The sequence below is a fragment of the Gossypium hirsutum genome, chromosome A09 (assembly GCF_007990345.1).
Source record: "Gossypium hirsutum isolate 1008001.06 chromosome A09, Gossypium_hirsutum_v2.1, whole genome shotgun sequence".
Classification (NCBI taxonomy): Eukaryota; Viridiplantae; Streptophyta; class Magnoliopsida; order Malvales; family Malvaceae; genus Gossypium; species Gossypium hirsutum.
The window spans coordinates 7,290,491-7,303,375 of NC_053432.1; positions in this window are offsets into that span (position 1 = coordinate 7,290,491).

Sequence of the window (12,885 nt, forward strand, 5' to 3'; positions counted from 1 at the left end):
CGGGGTGACAAATCCACGTATTCATTCTGAGTTTATGTCTAGTTAATAGGGCTATAAAATGATGAATGGAATTAAATGAAATTGAAATATGATATGTGATATGTGAAAGTATGTGAAAGAATTGAAAATGAGCTTTGGTGGCCAAATATGTATGAAAGAGTCGTTAGGCTTGAAAATGGTTAAAAGTATATATATAATTGAATATGAGTATCGAAATTTTGATGTTGGCAAATTAATAATATTAAGCTCATAAAGATGACCATAAGTATTAATTTGGCAGTTTGTGAAATGAATGGTAAATGGCAAGTTGGTTTGCATACATAGTGATTTAGTGTGTTAAAAATAATTATATGTATACTTACATTGTATTGGAGATTTTTGGCATAGAATTGCATAAGGATTGCTTATAAATTGAATGTATACATGTGTTTTAGAATTGTGTTATATTTACTTGAATCATAAAAATACCACTAAGCATATTTGCTAAGCGTACAGTTTGTTTTCTCTATGCGCAAGTATAGTAGATTCTCGATAGTTTGAGTAGTTGATCCAGCATCCAGGAAGTGATTCCTCGACTCAACTAAGTTTGTATAAATCCCATTTTTTATGGCATTACCTAGGTTTAGTCAGTTTTGGTATAATATTATATTTTTATGAACATTTGAATTGGAAGTTCAGTATATGGAATTGATCACATGGATGCAAAATGTACATGAGTTTGTCATATGGTTTGGAAATGTATAAAAAGATGCAATTTTTCATATGAAATTTGTAGATAAGTATGCTTTTTTATGATCTTAAATGAATTTTACTAATTAGTGAACTTAAAAGTAAATTGGCATTGGTGTATAATTGATTAAGGTATTATGTTTCATGTGAATTGCATATTTTGGGTAAAATTGTGTTGTGAACGAGCAGATTGGTGATTTGGTAATTCTAGGTTAATATAAATTTTGGTACCTTGTAGAAATAGCATGTCACATCGTGACATCAAAGCAAATTTCGTTGCAATGAGATCAAGCCACTATGCCACGACTTGACATCGAGCGTGGGTCATTATGACTAGACTTAGTCAATATGTTGCGTCGCAATGAGGAAACCCCTAACATTGCGATGTCAACTTGAAATTTTGTAAACATTACAGTTTAGTCTTAATTCAACTTTGGGTTAAGGTTAGAGCTTTCGTAAGCTCGTATAAGACCTGAATAAGAATATGACTTGTTTAATACACCTATTTTACTTATAATTAAAAGCTTAATGTTAAAATTGAACTGTGATTTGATCATAGTTGTTCTGGCAACAAATCTGGAACCTTATAAATCAAATGCAGCAATAGGGTCAAGTATGGGGTGTTACACCCGTTAACCCATCCACAAACAAGGTCCATTGAGGCTCGATCTGAGCACTTTCCTAGTCATTCACATCCAGATCTACTACTCTAAATAGTTTGCTATGTCAACCATGTCTTGGTCATTTTCCTCTAATCTTTATATAAAAGAGCATTATGCTATGAATTTTGAAGGTAATTAGGCTTTAAAACCTATTTTAGGATGGAGTTCTTTCCTAAACCCACTTCTTTCAAGGGTTGATCTATGAGTACCATGATCTGATAAGCTTGGAAATATTGTCTTAGTTTCCTTGTTGCAACAACTAAAGCAAATATATCTTTTTGACTTTTGTTTAATTTATCTCACCATATTGCAGGACCCTACTAACATAGTATATTGACAACTACACATTGTTTTCCTCTCGAATTAGTGTTGCTGCTACCATTTCATCAGACTCCACCAACTACACTTATATCCTGTCTCTTGTTTTTGGCAAGGAAAGCAAGGGTGGGGAACTTAAATAATATTTTATCTCATCAAATGATTTTTAGCAACTTGGGGTCTACTGCAACGGGGTTGTTTAAAAAGTTTTGAAAAATGGAAGGAATTTTTCTACTATTTTAGAGACAAAACGATTAAGGGCAACAACTTTCCCTGTCAACTTTTAGACTTCTTTCACTATTTGAGGTAGATTCATATCCAAGATGGTCGTTATCATGTTTTTTGGGGGTTTCCTTCAATCCCTTTGTTAGAAATAAAAAAAAACCTAAGAACGTTTTGCCCTCAACTTCAAAGGCACACTTTTCTGGGTTTAGGGGCATGCTTTACTGCTTGAGGACCTAGAACACTTCCAACAAATATTTAAGGTGCTACTCCATTGTTGCACTTTTAACAATCATGTCATTGATGTATACTTCCATGATTTTACTTATCTTTTCTTTATAGATATATAAAGGTAAGTGGCACCTGCGTTGTTCAAATTGAGAGGCAAATAATTATAGCAGAACAAGTCATCCACTGTAATAAAAGAAGTCTTTTCTTGATCTCAAGGGTTCATTTGTATCTAATTATACACTGAAAAAGTGTCCATAAACTCATATATTTGTGGCCAATAGTTGAATCAACTAACCTATTAATGGATGGGAGTGGGAAGTTATCCTCGGGGCATACTTGTTCAGATTAGTAAAATCCACACACATCTACTAACTTTCATCAATTTCTTTATCATCAACATGTTAAAGACCTAGTCAGGGTAGGTTACTTCTTGAATAAACTTGTCAGAGGAATTTTTCAACCTCTGCTCTAACTCCTTGGATCTTCTCGATTAAGAGCTTTGTTTTTTTCTATTTTATAGGCTCTGCCAAAGAGTCTGCACATAGTGAGTGAGAAATTCCTGATGAATCAATTCCTGGCTTGTCGATCACTGTCTAGGAAAATATATCAACATTGTTTCTAAGTAGTTTCATTAGGTATCTTCTTTTTGTCTTTGGTAAGGTGGTAGCTATTTTGATGATCTTGTTTGCTTCATTTTCGAAGAGGGGGAAATTCTTTATCTGTTTAAATGAGTCTGTATTATATAGGCTTAGCTTCTTTCTCATGTTTAACTTCTCAAGATTAAGAGTGGTTTTCTCTAGGAGATTGATCGAGCTATTAGCATTCAAACTAGAATGCTTTAATCTAACTTTACCAGTTTCTTTCCCTTGGCGCAATCGAGTTGCCTTCAACAACTGTAATGATAGGAGATGGTAATTCCTAGTAGTTTGTTGATTCACTTTCATGTAACCAATTTTTTGAGGAGTCAAAAATTTGATAGTCAAGATGAATGTTGCTAAAATCAAATTTTATTTTCCCATCAAAAGTCTTCCAAATATGACATTAAATGTAGATGGTTGGTTGAAAACCATGAACTTAACTTCAATAATTAATGTGCAATACCCATCCTCTAAAATGGCTGGAAGGCTCATGGATCCCTTCATTTGGTAGGTTGATTTGTGAAACCATAGAGACAGCCTGTGCTTTCTAACCGTGACTCTGAAAGGAGTATCAACTAAAAGGCTTTCTAGTGCAATACTACTAACACGTTACCACAGTCGATCAATATTTAACTGACATTATAATCCCCAATTCGAGTTGTTACCACTAGTGGGTCATTAGTCGCTTTGTCCAAAATTGTGATTGAATCCATATCTTCAAAATTTATCCTCTAGTCTTCGGTTGGATGAGCTATCTTCATTGCTATGTTCATAGAATAAACACTTCTTGGATTAGCTTTTCTTTGAAGGAAGAATATTGCCTTATCTTCTCCTCTATTATCACATGGATTACCCCTCTAGTGTCATGGGCCAAAGTGTAAAGCCTGTGACCATGGCACAGAATGCGCCCCATGGAGGTCTATCGATTAGATGAGGATCATTTAACCTACGAGAACTGGCTTCCAAGAGTTGTTAGAGAAGCCTGTCAAATTGAAACCTAGTTGGCCCGATAATGAAGATATGGAAACATTGGCTATTTTTAGTAAATATGGGAATCATATCTTGTAGATTTGATTTGATACGATGCAATCTTGTAAATCCCTAAAATCAAGGGATAGGTTAATCTCGTCCGTCGATGTAATTTGATCTTGACCATCGATTTTGGGGGAGTTTAACTATAAATAGAGAGCCTCCACCTCATTTGTATATCATCCATTGTATGTTGAATTCTTAAGAGTAATAGAATTCTTTGAGCATTTACTCAAACACTTTATGTGCATTCTTTCTTTAGCTTTCTATTGTTCATTTGTTGCTTCTTTTAGCGCAATTGCTTCCCTATACAAATTGGTTCCTTAGAGGAATTCTAAAGGAATCCTCACTTTTGGGAGTAAAGGCTAACTTAGGCTAGTTTGGAGCAAAAGGATCCCTAAGGCCGCACGAATAGCAAGATGAAAGATCTAGCCTCGTGATAAGTGGCATCCGAGCTATTAGTTCGAAGGCACCATTAGGATGTCGAAAGAAGTTGTTGATTAGAATGAGCCAATGCAGACCCGTGTGAGGGCCAAAAAAGCAAGTTGCTCGAAGGACATGCTGATAGCTTTGGAAAATCGAGTTGGTAGTCTCGAGGAGCCCGTAGGGAACATGAAGGAGATGCTTGAGTTGGTCGAGGGACGCATAGATGGGTTTGACTCAATGAAAGAGCAACTCAGAGAATTTATGTTAGATTCTCCCGGTGCTAATGCGGAAAAGATAAATGAATTAGTAAATTCCATTATGAAAAAGCTAGCAGAGAGGGATGAGAATCTCGAGGATATGGTGTTAGCCATGAAGAAGGAAATTGAAGAGCTTAAGGGGAAGCTCACGATTTACAAAGCTACTTTGAGTAATAGGATGTTGTCTTCAAGGTCGAAGCAACAAGCAATGGATGTTCCCAAACCGGAGAAGTTCAAGGGTACAAGGTTTGCAAGGGATGTGGACAACTTCTTGTGGGAAATGGAGCAATACTTCCAAGCTATGGGCATCGAGAATGATGCCATTAAGGTAAAAATTACTTCAATCTATTTTATTAATGTGGCTCTCTTGTGGTGGCATCGTAGGTCTACAGATGAGAAACGTGCTGGGAACATAGTTGAGACTTGAGAGGAGTTCCAAAGAGAGTTGAAGAAGCAGTTTTACCCACAGTATGCCGAAAAGGAGGCTCGAGCTAAGTTGCATTGTCTCACACAACAAGGCACTGTTCGAAAGTATGTTCGGGCATTTAGTGAGTTGATACTTCAAATCACTGACTTAAGTGAGAAAAAAGTATTCTATTGGTTCGAGGATAGATTAAAGCTGTAGGCAAGCATAAGTTACATAGGCAAGGGATCACCAAACTTATTGTAGCCATGGCCAAAGCAGAGTCCTTTGTTGAGCTTGGTCCAAAGAAAGGCAAGTTCGATCGTCTAAGCCTAATGGAAAGGGCAATGGTGAGAGAAACCATGAAGAAGATGAAGAGGGACATAGCAATGATGGCAACAATACCGATAGCACAAGTGGCAATGGGAAACCACGAGATGTGAAGTGGGGATCCAACAACCCAAGGGACAAGGGGAAGAGGATAAAATGCTTCCTTTGTCAAGGACCACACATGGTGCAAAAATGTCCAAAGAAATAAATGATTTCGGCTATCAAAAAGAAAGATAAGTAGAAGGAAGAGGCAAAGGCTATTGAGAAAAAGACATCGAGGGTTAATTTGATAGTGCTCATTCCTAAGAAAAGGAATGGTAGAGAAGGGTTGATGTTTGTAGACATCAACATTATAGGTCAAAAGTGGACTGCTCTTATCGATACAGAAGCATCAGACTTGTTCATATTGGAAAAGGCTACGGAGAAACTTGGTCTCTCGATTAAGAAATCAAATAGGAAGATAGAGACAGTAAATTCCGAGGAGGCCCCAACTGTAGGAGTAGTTTGTAATGTGGAGCTACAAATTGGCGAATGAAAGGGCAATGAAGACTTTGAGGTAATCCAATTAGATGATTATGATTATGTACTTGGCTTAAAATTTCTTCATAGGATTTAGACAGTTCTGTATCCATGGGTTGATCACATTCATATTGTCACTAGTCCATTATCAAAGATTGTTGTGTTGGTGCATCGGAATATGAAGATTGGGACCAAGGTGTTGTCGTCAATCCAACTAGTCGAAGATGTTTCGTGTGGAAGAAACATTAACTTGATAGAACAAAATGCTACGAAAGCCCCTTCAGAAAGGTTAGTGGAACGTGAGACTGATATGAGGCTTGCAAAGTCGACTGTGGAGCCGCCACCTTTGGGAAATGTGGGTTGTGTATCGGACTTCGAGGGGAAAGAAGCGATGCAAAAGCAGTCAAAATGAGTAAATGCTTTTAGTAAGGTACAATGTGAACACTTTGATAGTGTTTTGAATTCTAACTTGTTGGCTTGGCAAGGTTGTAGGGGCCCTTTCAAAGTTCTTAAGCAAGGAGGTCGAGTGACTATGGGCGGTACGAAGCCAAGATGCGAGAATTAAAGGGATTCCAATGGGAGCAAGTTAAAATTGGGGCAAGTTAGAGCAGAGACTTCTTGCTAACGAGATGTACCAATGAGTGCAACGGTTCAAGTTAAGAGGCGACGAAAGTCGAGGCAAAGGTTATGAAGGAATGGACAACCCGATTGCAAGGTAAGTCGGGAAGAATCTAAGTGTAACACCTCAAACCCGGCCTGGACGTTATGGCCGAATCTGGCAATGTCACATTGAAGTGTTTTTCGTAAAGCATGATATCGTTTGCAAAGTCCAATATTTGTTAAGCCTCTTTGTGTGATCTAAAAGATGATTTTAAAACTTGCGTAGGTACCCAAAAGTATTTACTTTAAAATGTTATTAATCTCAAAATCTTGTTTGTAGCGGAAGGTTTTTAAAACAGTTGCATACTAGCGTTTACTTGTAAAACGTTATTTTCTTGCGGTCGCTCTTAAAATCGTTTACATATTCAGAGTACTTTTTAAAAAATTTATCTTTTGAAAACCCATATCCTACTGCTAGCAGATATAAATCAATATAAATAAAACTCCAAATTAAACGTTAAAAATTTAAAGAGGCCTTATTACAGAAAATACCCAAATTAAAACACTTATAATTTAAAAGTCAAAAATAAAAGCATGCGCGATTGTGTGGCCACTTTTGAGTCCCTCGCCGCACCGATCTGCCTAAGGGTTACCTGAGTAGATAACAGAAGGGTGAGTTTACGAAAACTCAGTATGTAATCCCTTAATAAACAAATAGTCAAACATACATTGGGCAAATACAATTTGGGCCTAGGCCCTTTCTAGTAACAGTGGCAATATCAGTTTGGGCTTTAGCCCATGTCAATATAGAAACAGTCATAAGTTCAGGCCTTGGCCCATTGTAGTAACAGTAAACAGTGCAGTAATAGTAAACAATATGCAAGTCCTACCCATCCAGCCTTTACACACCATCTCCATCCAACCCTACACTTTATGTGGGGATATAATCAACCCACCCATTCCTACACACCAAAATTAGCAATAGTTACGGCAGTAAACAGTATTTGTAGCAGAGCTGCCAGTATAATAGGCTTAGAACCATCAGTAATTTGTAGCAGAGCTGTAAGTACAGTACACTTCCTCCAATCATATAAAAACCTATCCCTATGCAATGCATCATGCAACATGTCATAATATTATACGTGTATTCAATATAGTTACAATAGCATGCTAAAATATAAACATACATCACATAGGGGTAAAACAGTCATCTTAACATAAAAGGGCAAAACAATCATTTTACCACATAAGGGCAAAACAGTCACTTTACCTCATAAAGGCAAAATAGTCATTTTATTAATTAAGAGTCCAGGTACGCTTACCAACCCAACAGAAGTTCTACAGTCGTCTCGAGCGACCCATGCAACCTTAACAGTAAAACAGTGAAAATAGGCCCAAAGCCCATATTGCGGCCCATGTGGGCCCACACGCCCGTGTGGCCCACAAAGCCCAAAAATGGCCTTGGCCGTGTAAACTACACAGCCTATCTCAATAAACTTCACACGTCCGTGCACGGCCCATTATGGCCCAAATCAACCTTAGACCATAAAGACGCTCATGGTGGCCTCTACGATCTTATGCCTACGTTTAAGCATTCGAATTACCACACGAGTGTGCTCTACGATCTTATGCCTACGTTTAGGCATTCGAATTACCACACAAGCGAGCACATGCTCGTGTGGTGCCAACGGTCACTTATTTTGGCTTTTGTCGATTTACGAGTATGGCAATGTGGTTACACACCTGTTTACAAAAACATGCACGTAGCCCTTGAGCATTCCAAACTTTGATCCAATCCACAAACATTCAATTAGTCACGAGGTAATCAAATTAATGCTACTCCTTTCCATAACACTTATCCAAAGATCAATTATCACATACCTTGATTCGAACCCCTAAGCCCTTACACACCTAAACCGTTGATCAAGAATGATTTTTCCCCCTTCTTCGGTTATTATCTGCATACCAACCAAACCTATTAACCTTGATCATATTGCTCGTACAACCGTTTGAACCAAGCGTAAACCACTTACCGAAAATGTAAAACCGATTATAGAGAAGGGAAGTAATCGGTCTATCTTCACAACAAACACCCTCTGCGACAGAGGCAGAGGCTTAGTACAAACCGCCCCTAACAAATATCGATAGCCAAGAATACATTAGATGGAAACTATTAACACGAAAGAAAGAGCAGAGAGGAGAGAATAACTATGTGCATTTAAACTGAGAGCCAGACTTACCAACGCAAAACCGGTTAATAGAATGACTATATAAATGACGAATAGCAATGAAGGAAAGTTAGTCACAGTGAGGGTAAGAGAGGCATGAGTATACGGCCAAGTATTATGATTGAGAAAGAGGGAAGATAAGAAGAGAATCAACCAGCCAAGAAATGATTGAGGGGAGAGGGAGAGGAGAAGGAATCGGTCAAGCATTAGGAGTTAAAAGCCGAAGAATTTGAGAGAGGGGAGTAGAGGGAACATTCAGCCAAGGAGAACAAACAACAGAAAAAAAAAGGTACTAGTCATACCCACAATAATAATCGGTCTCCAAGAGAGAAAAATAGTTGGAAAAATAGAAAATCAAAATGAAAAGTTCGGCACAATGGGAGAAAATGTGAGCTACTTGAGAGCCACCAGTTCCAAAACCGGCTACCTCTCCCACTCCTATCCAATTTCGAATTTGGCAACATGCAAATCTCACATTCGACATGCTACTCCCTCTCTCCTCAACCTCCCTTGATTTTCTCCTAAAATCTCTCCTCAAATCCCTCAACCGATCTCAAATACACAGTTCAAACTCCACTCCAACACCCAGTACTCAGACTTTTAATGAAACACAAACTCTAGCCGTCCAGCACTGCAAAATTTTAATCATTTCATGCATGCAGGGATTCGAACCTCAGACCTCAGGTATAGATGACATGCCTCTTATCCCTTATACTAGCAGGCCCTTTCTGTCATGTTTTACCCATTTTTATTTAAAAGCCTACTGCCTAAGATAGTGTTTATTCCTTTAAAAAACAAAAATTTTGCGCAAGCCAAGGCTTGAACCCAATACTTCTCAAAACACTCAAAACACTTAACCACTGAAGCAGATACATAGTTGTGTCACTCTCTTGCACAACTAAACATTTATATGCTGCCTCTTAACTGTTCCCATGCTCAAGACCTAATACTTCTAGGCCCAAATTCGGGGTGTTACACCAAGGCAACAAGAGAGTTCCAAGGAGAATCAAGTCAGTGTCATTCAGAAGTCGCAAAGAGGTCGTTGTGAGAATGGGTGGGGGAGAATATCACAGGCCAAGGTGTATAGCCCGTGATCATGGCATAGGATGCACCCCATAGAGGTTTATCGATTAGATGGGGATCATTTAGCCTAGGAAAACTGGCACGACTCCAAGAAATGTTAGAGAAGCCTATCAAATTGAAGCCTGGTTGACCCGATAATGAAGATATGGCAACATAGGCTATTTTTAGCAAATATGGGAATCATATCTTGTAGATTTGATTTGATATGATGTAATCTTGTAAATCCCTAAAATCAAGTGATAAGCTAATCTCGTCCATCGATGTAATTTGATCTTGACCGTTGGTTTTGGGGGAGCTCAACTATAAAGAGATAGCTTCCTCCTCATTTGTATATCATCCATTGTATGTTGAATTCTTAAGAGTAATAGAATTCTTTGAGCATTTACTCAAACACTTTATGTGCAGTCTTTCTTTGGCTTTCTATTGTTCATTTGTAGCTTCTTTTGGCATACTTGCTTTCGCTGTACAAATTGGTGCCTTAGAGAAATTCTAAAGGAATCCTCACTTTTTGGATTAAAGGCTAACCTAGGCGAGTTTGGAGCGAATGGATCACCCAAGGCGTCACGGATCGTTAGACGAAAGATCTAGCCCTGTGACACTAGCAGGTTGTTTCCCTTCTACCTTGGGCTATCTTTGCCTAGCATTTTCCTGATGTAACTATCCTATTTGTATTGCGCTTTCCACTGCATCTTTGAGGGAAACACACCTTTCAGTGGAATGACCAGTTTGGTGGTAAAAATCACATATCTGAAAATAGTTCCTTATTGGGTCTAGCCTCATTGGGGAGGGGGATCTAATAATCTCGAGCTTGCCACATGTCATAGGATTTCGTCCAAGGGTGATGTTAGTGAGGTGTATTCATCGAATTGCCTCTAAAGTCCTCTGGATCTCTACTCCTTTCCTCTTGTGAAATTGAGCTGTTTACGATGCGTGTTATGAGGATAATCATCAAGTTGCCATCTTCTAGGTTTAGGGAACTTCGGGGAGGATTGCTCCTTTTTGTTGACTTTTAAAGACTTGTGCATCCTCTCATTGTTCCTATTTTACTCTTTCCCCCAACTATACCCGTCTTCTCTAGATGGTATATTGGAACTAAACATTGAACTAGTTGCACTATTGATCTCTCCGATCTCAGCACACTTCGTGACCATGTCATATAACTGAAATAATTTTCTAGTCTATTTATGGTAAGGTTGAATTTCAAAAATTGATGGTCGAGACTTGTAATGTAGGTCAAAATCACCTAATCATCAAGGAGGGGCTCTCCTTATCGTTGTCTTACTTCTAACAAGCTCTACTTGGATTTGAGTGTGGCTTTGTTGGTTAGGAAGTGCCCCACAAAGATTTTTGCTAACTCATCAAAGTTATTGATGGAGCCTGGTTGTAGCGAGTTGTACAAGTTTATGGCATGGCCTTGGAGGGTCAAAGGAAAACTTATCTAGTGCTCCTAATATCTCTATACAACTCTTAACTTGTGCTAGGTAATTGGTGGGGTCTTTCTTTCCATCAATCTAGCCTTTGAAACCTTGAAATTAGCTGGATGTCTTGTAGGAATGGTACATGGGGCTTAAGGGTCATTAGCCTTAAGAGTATATCTTGTCTACCAAAGGTGTTTTGTTCTTAGGTCTTGTATCCCCTTCCATAAAAGTTCAACTTCACTTCTCCATGCCATCTCTCTAGTGGATATAGGCTTGGGCATATACTCGGGGTTTCTTTTTGAAGGCACATCACAACCTATTTCTGGCTCGACTTTTGTGCCCTCTGGTTTGGTTGTCCTTCAATTGAGGTTTTGGTCTTGCTTGATGGAGAAGACTATTTCTTCTTCATCTTCACGTTTTCCCATATCTCATCTATAATTATTTAGGAGCTCCTACATACTATGCTGAAGTTGTTCTTCTTGTTGTTGGTATATGTGGTGTTAAAGTTGTTCGTGTAACACCCATCACTCGGTTCCATAACAAATTCAAGTAAGAGATGCTACATTCAATTTCAAATGCATCTTCCAAATACTTTTGCTTGTTTTTTCTCTCTTTTTTTTTATAATTTTTTAACAATTAGTTCCACAATATCACCTTTTTTTTTCTTGTTTTCTTTTTTTTACTTATAATATAATGATAATAAATTTTACTTCATTAAATCACTTTTTAACATAATCGAATTTTATCAACATGATATACTATTCCCAATTATCAAAACAATTGAATATAATATCATACTAACTTTTCTCAAATTATATTTAATGCAGTTACACCCATAAATAAATAAAAAATCCAAATCAAATTCAATTCTTATCAGATTTAATTAATCATATTTTATTGTTTTCTTTTAATGAATTACAATCACTTAGTCCATTGAAATTCACTAATTTTTATATTTATATTTCCAGACTTTACCAAAGTAGTCCCTAACTTCAAGTTTCACAGAATTTACAATTCAATCACTAAAATTTTAATTCTAAAATTTTACAATTTAGTCCTTAATATTTTAATTTTTTACCATTTAACAGTTTAGCCCTTGAATTATTATCATGTTACTTCTAAAACAGCTCAGGGTGTTTTAAATTTTGCAAATCAACCCCTTTTTAGGAATTTTTAGATTTTTCAAATTTTATAACTTAGTCCCCATCTTTCAATTACAGCTTTCTTATTCAATTTCTCTGAAACTTTTTATTCCAATAACTTTTACAACTCAGCAATTGATGATTTAATTCAAATTTCATTATTTAGCTTTTCAAATTCTATATTTATAGATCTTACAATTTAAACCTCTTCTTAATTCTTATCAAAATTAAACACTTTGTTCATTAAGTTTCCAATTCAATTCACATACAAAATTATTTCTAATTTCTTTAACATAGTTAATCCAACTTCCAACTATTTCTTTCTTTGATTCTCTATGTTTGAATTTTTAATCAACTAATTTATTTTTCACTAATTTCATCTTTATTCTATTTAATCAGTTGACTTTATTTTCTTTTCATGAACTAACATATTTCACCTATCTAAATTTTATTCAAAATAAATATTTCACACTTCCATCACTGCAAACAAACAACCACATCATCCAAAATAATCAAATCTCATTTTCATATTTCATAATTAAATTTATCACACTACTTTCTTCTAATTATTTATATTTAAGAAAACATAAAAAATCATTCATCAATTTCTACATACTTTAATTATATTATTTTCACCATATAAAGTATAC